Source organism: Girardinichthys multiradiatus, chromosome 3 (assembly GCF_021462225.1).
Source record: "Girardinichthys multiradiatus isolate DD_20200921_A chromosome 3, DD_fGirMul_XY1, whole genome shotgun sequence".
Taxonomy (NCBI): domain Eukaryota; kingdom Metazoa; phylum Chordata; class Actinopteri; order Cyprinodontiformes; family Goodeidae; genus Girardinichthys; species Girardinichthys multiradiatus.
Window position 1 is genome coordinate 12,542,677 of NC_061796.1, and position 13,829 is coordinate 12,556,505.

General features: G+C 40.4%; 1 protein-coding gene across 2 annotated transcripts in view; it reads right to left on the minus strand.

Moving 5' to 3' along the window:
• The window catches only part of LOC124865431 (CUB and sushi domain-containing protein 3-like), a 359,430-nt gene that overhangs the window by 154,168 nt on the left and 191,433 nt on the right, over nt 1-13,829 (minus strand). The window lies entirely within an intron of this gene.

Here is a 13,829-nt window from a genome sequence, read left to right on the forward strand (position 1 = left end):
TTTCTTGGTATCTTTGAAGTGGTCTGGAACAATATCTTAATATGAAAGCTTTTGAAAGAAAGCCTTCAGGATGAGAGTTTTTCTTTTGACTTTGGCTGCTTTTTTACTCATTTAAATCCTGTATCTGTTTTTAGAGGAATATGTTTGTTTAGTAAGCCACTTAATTCTGACATATGGATCATTCAAACCCTAAAAATGTTAGAAAACTCATGGGATGAACCAATTTTGTACACAAAAAGGCAACTTAAAACCATCATTTTATATATAATCAACAATTGGTTCTAGTTCTTTATTTATCTATAGAAAACCACCAAATATAAAGTTTGGCACACAAGCAACAATAACATAAAAACCATAGTAAATGATCAACTGAAGGATGGATTTCGTCTTACTCCTTAAAGTCATACATTCCAGATACTTTTCAACTGCTTTAGAAAACTTATTGTTTGACTCTTCTTTTTTTTTCTCCACTTGCCACCCTTCATTGTTAAACACAGTGATTTACAATAATAGGACAAAAAATGGAAGAAAAAGGAACTAAAGGTAAAACAAAAACTGAAAGACCTGAAAGAGCAAAACGTTTGAAGAAATATTTATCAAGAGTACATTAGAAGACTACAAGAAAGTCTAGCTTTCTTTAAGGCAAAGGAACCTGGAGTGGTTTGAAACTTTGCCAAGAAATGTATAAACAGTCAGTCAGTCAGTCATTCATTTTCTACCGCTTATTCCATTATTATAAACATATTTGTTAATATATATTTTTTATCATTGTTCCTGCTACTGATTTAATAAATCCATCACTTCAGACTTTAAACATAGCGGCAAAAGTTTTAAAATACAGTGTGTCTTTTTGTACATGTATGCAGGCTCACCTGTAACTGATTTATTCTGAATGAATGATTGGTGAAGGGTATGCTACATGCAAACTGAACACTTGTTACCCATGTACAAGTACTACAAAGCCTGTTTTATCTACAATTCTTGTCCTGTTTATTTAATTTGATTATCATTAAGTTTTGTCTTACCCTGTGGTGATTTTTTATCACTAAAAAGATGCCCCCAACTTGTGTAATACCTCTGTCTCCAGACTATTTCTCTTTTTTGTTTCAGCCACGAAAGCAATAAACTCACTAAACTTAAGTTCAACCTGTCGACAGTCTCTCACCTGCTTTATTGGTAAGATGACCTGTATGTTTTTCCTCAGAAAACTCTGAACACAATATCTTGTATTTAAAATGAACACTCATTACATCATGAATTTGCTTAAAAACCTTTAGAGCTGCAGTAAAAACTTTCAATGTAATCTCAGTTCTAAAAAACTACTTTTTATTGGACATTGCTCCCTGAATATAAACCTTTTTTTGCGCTATTTTCTGAGCAATTCCTAATTAGTTCTTTCTTTGAATTTTGTATCTTGCTTGGTGTGCCATGACATTTAACATATGGAAAATAACCTTCAGACAATACAAAAAAATTGTAATTAGACTGTCTTTTGTTGCGAGAATGTTACATTAACAGTATTCTTAAAGCTTTGCACACTAAAAAGATCTAAAAATACAGCATAATTTTGATGAAACAAATCCTATCCATCCATCCATCCATCCATCCATCTTAAGGTTGTGCTGTGTTTTTACCAGGTTTAACAGAGAAACCTAAACATCCTTATAAGCAGGGATACTCTCCAGTATGTTCTCTGGGAAACCCTAGGCATTTCCAGGCAAAAACCATAATCTTTTCAGCAAATGCTTGTTCTGCTCCGAGGACTTCTCCCAGAGTGATATGCCCAGATAATTTCAAAAGAGCATTGTCCAACATGCATCCTGAGCAGATGCCCACAGCTAACTCCGTTTGAAATGGAATAGAAATGTGGCTCTACTTCAAGTTCCTCAAGAAAGCCCAAGCTTGTTGCATCTTTAACACTGAGCCCAGGCACCTAAAGGCAGAAGCTAATTTTAGCTGCTTGTATGCAGGATCCCATTATTTTGGTTATGATCAATATCTTATGGCCTTGGGTGAAGGTTGAAACACAAATGGACAAGTAAATCAAGAGCTTCTTCATCTATACTGGGGAGGTGGTGGTGTGGTAGTGTTATAACTAAAAAAGCAATGTATAAATGTACACCATTTATCATTTACCACAACATAGCTAAGTATCGCATGCATTCATGCAGATGAAATTCCTACTGTACATCTTCCACTACATCCTCTTATCCCTCAAGAACAAGTCACCAAAATATCTGAACTCCGCTACCTAGCGCAATGACCATCTATGACCGAGGGGCAGCATTCTATATTTTGCATTTCCGCTGCAAACTTGTTTGCATACTGTTCCTGAATATACTGGAGGTCATGGCTTGAAAACACTAACAAAACAAAATCTAAAAAAGCTAGAATCCCATGTTTCCCAAACCAGACAGCATTCTTTCAACAAATATGACTTGAGATCCTGTCCATAAACACCACAAACACCAACAAGATGCAGTCCTACCTACAGCAGAAACAACTATGACTTTGTACCAAGGTTGCAAACAGAGCGTTTGCTTTGATTATGCAGATACCCCCTTAGAAACAGCCCTGACGCCAACACTCCCACAGCACCCTTTTTTAAACATTGAGACCACCACCCCAGTCTGTCACTGCAATTGTGGTGCCCTGCACCTCCATGCAGCCCCACAATGTAAAGAGCCTTTATCATCCCAGGGTGCATGTCATCCCGTTGTGGCACATTGCCGCCATAATAACCTACACCAAGGTGATGGATTCACCTTCCCCCTCAAGTCCTCAGACTCTACCTTTTCCACCAAAGACATGGGGACCAAAATAAGAAGATCCTCAAAGTACTCTTTACACCACTTTACAGTGGACTGGAATAGGGAAACCGGGCCACCTTCCAGAAGCAAGGCATGAAGATGAACATGCCAGGAAGGTGACTGAGCCTTGATTTTAGGGATACAGTCAGGCTCAGGACAAAAATCGCAACAGGAATCACAATGCGGGCCCATACTTGCAGGCAATGATACTGAGGGTCACTGTGGGCTTGACTGCAGCTAATACAACATATAACTTTAGGTGCATTAGGTGGATGTGAGGATATTTTTGTGTAGAGCACAGCTGAGCACCTCTGTGAATGGAAGGATCGTGTCCTAGCAACTTTGAATTGTAGCAGAGAAGGTTTTGATTGGTATTTTTTAAAGAGTAAAATGCATCTTAGATTATTTTTATTTTTTTTGCAGTTTCTAGATTGTGTGCTGGAAGGTGTGGCATCTGAGGTTCGTGCTGTGACTTCAAACCAAATGAAGGAGTTCAATGAACAGTGTTGATTGATGTGATTGGGAGGAACAGCCATTTGAATTAAAATTCAAGTTGTTTTTCACTTTTAGCATTCTGTGGTAGCCATTAGTTGTCCAAATTGAACACCATGCCCATACATAGTGTTACATGTTACATCTTCTGCCAAAGGTTAATGATCACTTTTGTAGAAGTACCATCTAAGGTCCAGCCATATGGTTTGGACACCCGGGTAAAGAGAGGGACAGAGCTGTCAACTGAGTGTAGTAAGAAAGGCATGGTGCAAGCAGATGCTGCTGGACAGACCTGGTAAACCCAAACAAGCAGTCAGGGTGAATTGGGAATACCTGGTGGAAGCTGTCTGTTGGACCTTCAACTCACATTTGTTTAGAAGTATAGAAAGAGACTGGGCACACTGATTCTGATTTTTCTAGTTGCTGCTAGAAGCTCACATAGGGGAAGTCACCAGGTAAAGCACCGCCAAGATGATAACAGAAAGCATAAACAGAGCTGTAGCTTACAAAACGGGCCAGCACCTGAACAAATATAATTAGCAATTCCTTCTAAGTTTACACATGTTTTAATGTGCAGGAGCTGACTATGTAATGTCTATTCCAACCACAAACTTTCTAATGCAGTTATCTTGTCTTGTCTAGATGTCTCAGAATGCTTGTAAAAGCTAAAAGGAGCTAAAAGGCAAGAGGGGACATAGATTGTGTTGTCAGTACAATAACAACAAAATTAAATATCCTGGTTGGAGCGATTGTCAGATAGTTCATCTAAATATGGTCTAAACTAATTAAATTTGTTGATCTGTTTACCATTTATACAACATGAAACTTAGCTAAGCAAATTGATGGATTAATGCCAAAGAAATTGTGTGTAGTAAAGAAGAAAATCAACAGACTATTCTAGCAATTGGTATTGCTGTGATTTGCAGGTATGTAACATGCTGTTCCAGGTCATTTTTGAATGTTTAGTGTAAACCCTCCTCGTATTTGGTGACTAGAAAAGATAATCATTGAAGGAATACAAAGACAGAATGGCTACCACAGACATTAGATTATTACATTACATAATTAAACATTTGCTTGATAAAATGCAAATTAGAATCTTATCATTTATCACTCAATTAATGACTAAGTCTTGTTTCCATTTAGAAGTGTGGAAAAATTGGAATAATAAATGAGGGATTATTTAAAGAATGTCATTTATAAACCTTTTCAATGCAGCGTTCCTGATTATATCAGTGTGTACATGCCCTTGAAAATAATGTAATTCCCTAACCAAATGAACAGACTTGGCAGAATGGATCACTAGTCGAGACACAACACGTTTGAATTTGTGAAACCATGTGTGTCTGTGCTTGTGGAGGTGCTGTATGAATGGGAATGATACATTAAAATTATGTAGTAAAAACTACAGCCTAAATCATGTCATTTGGTGAACATTAAGAACTTAATGTCCCTTGTGGGCTTCTCTTTTATCCTTCTCCACTTTTTTTCAAATTGGCTTATTGCATTACAGTTTTTATGCATTGTATAATTGTATTAGGTACTGGCTCACAAACACCAGCAGATGTCTACACGTACAGTAACAGACAATGAAGCATAAAAGTTGACAGATTTTCTGTTCATATTCACTAATCTTAGCAACAGATAACAAAAAATCATGGCAGCATCAATACCTTACACTGTGGTATTTCTGGCATATGGGAAAAAAAAAACACCCACCAAGCCTGCACTCGTTGCTGTAGGCAACAATATGATTGTTTTCAGTCACATACCAGGTATCCAAACAGAAATGACATTTTGTTTCTACAAGGCATAAGTTATAAAAATAAATTATGAACCCCCACATTTTTTTCATTTAAAGGGTGCATAAAATATGTCGTATTCAATTTCAATTATACACCATGAGGATGGCTGAAAAGACAAAGCTAACAGTAATTAACAATTAACAATTGTATGTTTTAATTTAGAGAAAATATTAAAATCTTATTTGAAATGTCATACAGCCTGAATTGGGTAAATCCTGAAAAGGTTATCTGTCTATCATAAGACAACACAAAGACAAATAACTACGCAAGGAATTTCTCTGTATCTTTGTTGCATATCTTCACACGCATTTTTATACTATGGGAGAAAATCAGAGTTCACACAGTAAATCAGAGCTGCGAGAAGAAGAACATATGCCATTCTTAAAATACAGTGCCTTGCAAAAGTATTCACCCCTTTGGTGGCATTTTTCATGTTTTGTTGCCTCACAACCTGGAATTAAAATTGATTGTTTAAGAGTTTGCATAATTTCATTTACAGAACATGTCTACAACTTTGACGATGTATTTTTTATTTTTTTGTGAAGCAAACAACATAGAGGACAAATGTACAGAAAACTTAAGCTAGCATAACTGTTCACCCCCTAAAGTCAGTACTTTCTAGACCCACCTTTTGTGGCAATTACACCTTATAGTCATTTTGGACAAGTCTCTATGAGCTTGTTACATCTTGCCATGGGGGGAACATCAAAGATTTGGAAAAATTATTTTATAAGACCCACCCTGACATGTTCTTCTCATCAATTTTGTCGCTGACTTGTTTGGAGAGCTGATTGGCCTTCATGGTGTGATGCCTCTTGCTTAGTGGTGTTGTAGCTTCTGCTGGAATTTTTTGGCTGGAATTTTTTGTGGGGTTTTTTGTGTTGGTTTCACACAAACCAACAGTGCACACTCAGTTTATTTTATTATTAGTAATAAGAATGCCTATAGCTTAACCAAGTCTAAATAAGAGAGTTTTATCTTTCAGGACAGGTCTCTGCTGTGATATTAGAACACCCATGCTCAACTGGATAGTTCACACCTTATTGCTTTGTGAACACAACCACGCAACCTCAAACATGAATCCTTGTATATATATGTTCATAAGCACAGTGTTTGTCATTTTGGACTTTAATCCAAAACCAGTCACGCATAACTCCAGTCGGCTCTTTTGCTGTAATCATGTCCAGATAGTAAGTAAATAAATCATGGGAAACTTGTCACCTAATTTATGCAGGATTATGATGAATCTATTGTCCTCTTGTCCTTGTCATGGTAGCGTAAATTGATGCACTTTGACCACAAGCAAACATTTTTATGTCTAAGCCTTCATTTTGAATTATCTTAAAGCACTTGAGTCACTTTATTCACAAATCTCTTGATGTTTAGCTATTATTTTAGTTAACGCCTAAAAATTCTCGAACCATGTTATAAGAGTACTATTTTTTTTTACTTTTTATTTATCAACTTTGAAACAAAGAACATGCAGACAAGTGTGTGGCATAAACAAAAGAGATGTACATACATATGTTTATATATATATATATATACACATGAACCTTACAAAACAGAAAAAGCACAAAGATCTAATCACAAGGAGTTTTCCCATACATCATTTTTTTTCTATTAAATATGAGTAATTATTAATCAATGTAATTTGCATACACAATCCATTTTTCCCAACATATGGTACATTTTATGGTTATTATGCAGCCATTTTTGAGTTATAGCCTTTCTGCTACTTGCCAAGAGAATCTTAAGAAGATAGTTATCTTTCTATAGGACTGTGTCAGGTATTCTACCCAGATATAAAGTCATGAAAGAAAAATCTATCCCAACTCTCGTTATTTTATTAACTTCAGAGACAACCATCCTCCATTGCAACTGGATTATTGGACAGGCCAAAATATATGATAATGGATAGCCATTTGTGTTCCACACTCCCTTCAACAGAAACTATGTTCCTGAATACCTGTTTGCAGAGCTGTATTTTAGGAGGGATAAAAGATCTCATTACATTCTTCCAGCAAAATTCCACCAATGATCTTGAGTTTGCAGTGGAAGCGTGTGTCTTGCATATCCCAAACAGGTTCTCCTCTGATATATGGGATTTAGACCCATATGTTAAATGTCAAGGCACACAAAGCAAGATACACTTTTAAAAAAATATATATATAGTGGAGTGTTTTGTAGAGGCTTTTATACTTTGGTATATTCTTGAGACCTGTGTTTTTTATTATCCTTTTTTCATGCATCTTGATTTATGGAAATCATATTGCATTATCTTTCCTCTTTAATTAGCAACTTTTTGTTATAGTAGTCTTTGACTTCCCCTCCATGAACCGCCACCTTAGCATGGTGGAGGGGTTTGAGTGCCCGAATGATCCTACAGGGTATGTTGTCTGGGGCTTAAATGCCCCTGGTAGGGTCTCCCATGGCAAACAGGCTCTAGGTGACGGGTCAGACAAAGACCGGTTCAAGACACCCTCATGAGGACCACACAATCGAGGCACGTGACGTCGCCCGGTACGGCGGAGCCGGGGTCCAACCCTGGAGCCAGGCTTGGGGTCGGGACCCATTCTTCTGCTGGGGGACTTCAACGCCCACGTGGGAAACGACAGTGACACCTGGAGAGGCGTGATCTGGAGTAATGGCCTCCCCGATCTGAATCCGAGTGGTGTTTCATTATTGGACTTCTGTGCTAGTCACGCATTTTCCATTTCCATGTTCAAGCATAAGGGTGTCCATCAGTGCACTTGGCACGAGGACACCCTAGGCAGGAGGTCGATGACCGACCTTGTTGTTGTATCGTCAGACTTTCGGCCATATGTTTTGGACACTCGGGTGAAGAGAGGGGCTGAGCTGAGCTGTCCACTGATCACCACCTGGTGGTGAGTTGGATCCGCTGGAAGAGGAGAAAGCCGGACAGACTTGGCAGGCCCAAGCGCATAGTGAGGGTCTGCTGGGAACAGGGCCCTCGGCCAGGGATGTATTCAACTCCCACCTCCGGGAGAGCTTTGACCAGATTCCGGGTGATGTTGGAGTCATAGAGTCCGAGTGGACCATGTTCTCCACATCTATGGTCGATGCTACTGCCCGTAGCTGCGGCCATAAGGTCTGTGGTGCCTGTTGCGGCGGCAATCCCCGAACCCGGTGGCAGTAACGGATGTGTCAAGCTGAAGAAGGACTCCTATCGGCTGTGGTTGGCTTGTGGGACTCCTGAGGTGGCTGACAGGTACCGTGACACCAAGCGTGCCGCGGCCTGGGCTGTGGCAGAGGCAAAAACCCGGGCCTGGGAGGAGTTCGGTGAGGCCATGGAAAAGGACTACCGGTTGGCCTCGAAGCGATTCTGGCGAACCGTACGACACTTCAGGAGGGGGATGCAGTGCTTCGCCCACACTGTTTATAGTGGGGGTGGGAGGCTGCTGATCTCGCATGGGGACATTATCAGGTGGTGGAAGGAGTACTTCAAGGATCTCCTCAATCCTGCCATCACGCATTCCCTAGTGGAAACACAGGCTGGGGACTCGGGCTTAGACTCTTAATCATCCAGGCTAAAGTCACCGAGGTGGTTAAATAGCTCCGTGGTGGCAGGGCTTCGGGGGTGGATGAGATCTGCCCTGAGTACTTCAAGTCTCTGGATGTTGTAGGGCTGTCATGGTTGGCATGCCTCTTCAACATTGCGTGGTGGACGAGACAGTGCCGCTGGACTGGCAGACTGGGGTGGTGGTACCCTTCATAAGAAGGGTGACCGGAGAGTGTGTTCCAACTACAGGTGGATCACACTCCTCAGCCTCCCTGGTAAGGCCTACGCCAGGATATTGGAGAGAAGAGCCTGGCCAAAAGTCGAACCTCGGCTTCAGGAGGAGCGGTGTGGTTTTTGTCCCGGCCGTGGAACACCGGACCAGCTCTATACCCCCTACAGGGTACTCGGGGGTTCATGGGAGTTTGCCCAACCGGTCCATATGTTTTTTGTGGACCTGGAAAAGGCATTCGACTGTGTCCCTCATGGTGCCCTGTTGGGGGTGCTCTAGGAGTATGGATTTCAGAGCCCTTTATTAGGGGCCATCCGGTCTCTGTACAAGCAGAGCAGGAGTTTGGTCCGCATTGCCGGCACTAAGTCGGACCTGCTCCCGGTGCATGTTGGACTCCGGCAGCGCTGCCCTTTGTCACCGGTCCAGTTCATAACTTTTATGGACAGGATTTCTAGGCGCAGCAGAGGGCCGGAGGCGGTCTGGTTTGGGGACCAGTGGATTTCGTCTCTTCTTTTTGCGGATGACGTGGTCCTGCTGGTCCCCTCTAGCCAAGACCTGCAGCATGCGCTGGGGCGGTTCGCAGCAGAGTGAAAATGACTGGGATGAAGATCGGTTCCTCCAAGTCTGAGGCCATGGTTCTTGACCGGAAAAGGGTTTCTTGTCCTCTTCAGGTTGTGGAGGAGTTCAAGTATCTCAGGGTCTTGTTCACAAGTGAGGGAAGAATGGAGCGGAAGATCAACAGACAGATCAATGCGGCTGCCGCAGTAATGGGAAAAGCGAAGCTCTCTTATTTATCGGTCGGTTTATGTTTCTACCCTCACCTATGGCTGTGAACTTTGGGTCATGACCGAAAGAACGAGATCCCGGATATAAGCGGCTGAAATGACCTTCCTCCGTAAGGTGGCTGGGCACTCCCTTAGAGACAGGGTGAGGAACTCGGCCATCCGGGAGGGGCTCGGAGTAGAGCCGCTGCTCCTCCACATTGAGAAGAGCCAGTTGAGGTGGCTTGGGCATATATACCAGATGACCCCTGGACGCCTTCCTTTGGAGGTGTTCCAGGCACATCCTGGGATAGCCCAGGACACATTGTAGGAACTATGTCTCTCAGCTGGCCTGGGAACGCCTTGGGCTCCCCCCGGAGGAGCTGAAGGAGGTGTCTGGAGAGAGGGACGTCAGGCCGTCTCTGCTGAGTCTGCTTCCCCCACGACCCAGTCCCGGATAAAGCGGAAGATGACGAGTACGACTCTCTGATTTGCAAGTATCTATAAAAAGCCTACTTTTTCAGGCCATATGGTACCTCTTCTGACTCACTGTTTAAAATCCCCATTCAGACCACTTGCCTGTCTCTCTAGGTCATTTTTGTTTAGAACCTTAAACCATAGCTAAAGAATAAATGTTATCCATTAATTCAATGTGCTATAATTACTTTCAACTTTACTTTTATTTCCTAACAATGACTGTTTCCTGAGTTTTCCATTTGGCTTCACAGTCTGGAGCACACCAGTATACTAAAGGTTTCAATTGTGTTGCATAATAATAATCCTGTAGGCAAGGTAAGGCTCTCCCTCCTTTCTCTTTTTTCGACTGCAGTGTCTTATAATGTATCGTAGGCTTTCTACTGTTGGGACCCAGTCATGGATAAACATGGATGACCATGGACTGTGAAATATACATCATCAAAGGCCTGTGTGAATCTCTACTCCTTTCAAAATAACACTAACTTATTTCTAACACAGCCCAGGAAGAGGAGGAGTCACTGCTGGAATCTCTGACCCAAAGATACCTCTCCCCCTTTGCACGGCCTCTGTCTGACTGTGGATAGCGGCTAAAGAAGGGACCAGAGCACACATCAGCTGAAACCTTTGAACTCAGGGGCGAGTAAGGCTTTCCTTCAAAGAATCCTTAGATCCAAAAGTGACTACGATCACGCTGATGGTATGCAACAAAGTTAAGTAAGGATTTGCTGTTCGTGTATCCAGCATTCATTCATATAAAGAGTGTAATAAGACAAGGTTGGCTTGACTTTCTTCCAAGGCCTCCAAAAGCAGCCCTAATCGAAGTGGATTTCCCCCCATAGCCTGCAAAATAAAGCCGGAGACTGCAGCATCGCATGCCTTCCTACATCCACGTCCAGGTAGCGAAAGCTACCTCCACTGAAGTTGGCACAAAGTGCCGTTGTCGTACATTTAGGCCAGACCACCTAAAAAGCCAAGACCTGAACCTAAATAATATTTGTTTAAGGACGTTTGTTTTTGTTTGTGTTGAGAAAACTCAACTAAGTGTTGGCAGGCTAGCTGCTCAGATTGGCCATAATGAATTTTTTGAAGATTTAACTTATATTCAGAATAGAAATCATATGTTTTTAGCAGAGACATTAAATTGGGGATACTTGAATTAGGATTTGTGGTTAAAAGCAGTACATCATCTGCAAACATACAAGTCTTTTGTTCTTTACTGATCATAATGCCTGATACCCCTTAGCCAATGGCTTAATAAATAATGCAAATAAAGTCGGACTCAGGGGGCAACTGTCATGTACCTCTTTCTAGCTGAATTGTCTGTGACAAATTACCATTGACCCTGACCGTAGGAGAGGTGTACATTGCACCAATGTTTTTTGTTTTAACATGACTTATCACATGCATCATTAGATTGTCTTGTGCCTGTTTATGCTGTACAAAGCCTGTTTTATCCTAAACCAGTTCCAGAATAATGGATACCAGTCTCTTGGACAAGTTCGAAGTGAATAATCTATAGTCGACATTTAGGATCGATATTTGTCTATAGGAACTGCAATCCATCTGATCCTTGCCTTCTTTCGGGATGGTAGAGATAAATGGTTATTTTCATGACTGGGGGGCCTTTTCTGTTTTCATAGTATAATTAAAACTGTTTAAATTTAAATGTTTTATACCGTATCTGTCCGAGCCCGAAGGCTCATTTGATTTCAGTTTTGATATCACTTTTTAAAATTCTTCTGCCATTATTTCCTCCATATTTGGCTTTATTGTGTTGTTCTCCAATGGACGGAAGGTCTAACAAATGTAGGAAGGTTTCTATTTTTACTATAGCTACCCTGGTTGGTTGGGGGTATAGTTCTTTATGATATACTTCAAATGCATGTTTAATGTCCTCTGGTACACTGTGAACATTTAGTTTTTTAGGATTCCTCATTTTATAAAACTTCCTCGTTATATATCACATTTATATATTACCTAATTTTGTTTATTCTTGTTAATATCCTAGGATCTTTTTGCTGGTTGTGTTCAGTCTCTAATGTTTTCATTTCTTCTCGTAATTCTGACAATCTTTTCTGTTTTTCCTTTTTCGAGAAACCGAGAGAGCAATTAATTTACCTCGAATGACTGCCTTTGCTGCATCCCATAAAGTGCTTGGAGATACCTCACCATTATCAGTATTTTGTTTACGTAATATAAATTCCTGTTTGATCTGCTCCTGGATTAATTTGTCATTCAGGATACTTGTATTAAGTTTCCAAAGTTTTATTATCAGTATTTTTATTTCACTTGTCAGGTGTAAGTTTAGTAAACTCCCGAATGGTCAGATAAATCTCTAACTTCTATCTTACAATCCCTAATTCTATGTCCATCAGACTTGTACATAAATAGACAATTCTTGAATATACTGAGTGGCAGGGGGGACAATATGTGAATTGCTTCTCTCCTGGGTGGGTCTCTTTCCATATGTCTATCAGATTCATTTCAGCCAGCAATTGTCTAACTATGGAGCCATCTGGAGCCTTAGGCACTGGTTAGATGTATCTAATTTAGGCTGAAGAATGGATATTTAGATCACGGGCAAAAATTGAAATTCCCTGTTTCCCTGGCTATCAAATCAACAAATTTCTTAAAGAACAATTTATTGTTCCTTGGGGTAGTATATATGTTAAACAGTGTTACTATTACATTATCTAATTTACCCTTAACTAGAACAAACCTCCTTTCCTTATCTTTGATTTCTGCGATAAATTCAAAATTTACAGCGTTAGGGATTAATATTGCTACCCCTCTTCTTCGTCCTGACTTGTGAGATGAGTAGAAAGTATTTTGAAACCCAGGTTTATTGAAGAAAGCTGTGTCTACTGCCAGAAAATTACCTGTAATGTCTCCTGTTTCTTTTTTGCTATAATTATACTTATTTTATTTGGATTGTATGGCCCATTAATGTTTAGTCCCAACATTCAACAAACACTGATAGCAAGTCTCTTTGTCGATACGACAAATACAGAAACACATGTATTATCATCATTATCATTACTGCAGTGGTTGAAGCAAAACACCAGTGAAAATAATCACTAACAAGTAATAGGATGCTTAATTTACTTTCTGGAATTTAATTGCAAAAAACCTTCTAAATTCCAACATAGGCAAATGATCAGTCTTACCATGTGAAAGAGAATCCCACAACTATGTCATCAAATTTTAGCTTAGGTTGATTCATTTGGTTTAGCTAAGATCATTTTTCATGACCAATCAAAAGAGAATGAACAAGATAGGCTATAAGTTCTATTCAATCATCCCGACGCACGCTGTATTAATATTCACAACTAGTTAACTGGAAAACCGTAATAGTTACTTTTCCACATGAGTTATTAATATTTTCCAATAGACGCATGGTGTGGGTCAATAAGTCAGTCAATTATCAGTTGCTAGACTTACTGTTCATTTGTGGAGGCACAATTCTGCTGCCACCCACCCAGCCATCTCATATGGTCTAAATGCTCACTTCCATACTTCACTCTCCTTCGTCAGTGCATTGGGTTGAGTACGTTGAAAGCTCTGCGGTTTCTCCCTTAAACAACTCTGATCTATCTTTCTGCAGTGGTCTATGCCAGCCTTCTACCATGTCACCAGGCTGGGCTGCTTCAACACTGCTGGGTCTGACTCTTCAAATCACCCAATAGAAAAAACTCTCTTACTTAAATCTGCAGCAGCCTCCATTGTGCTCTC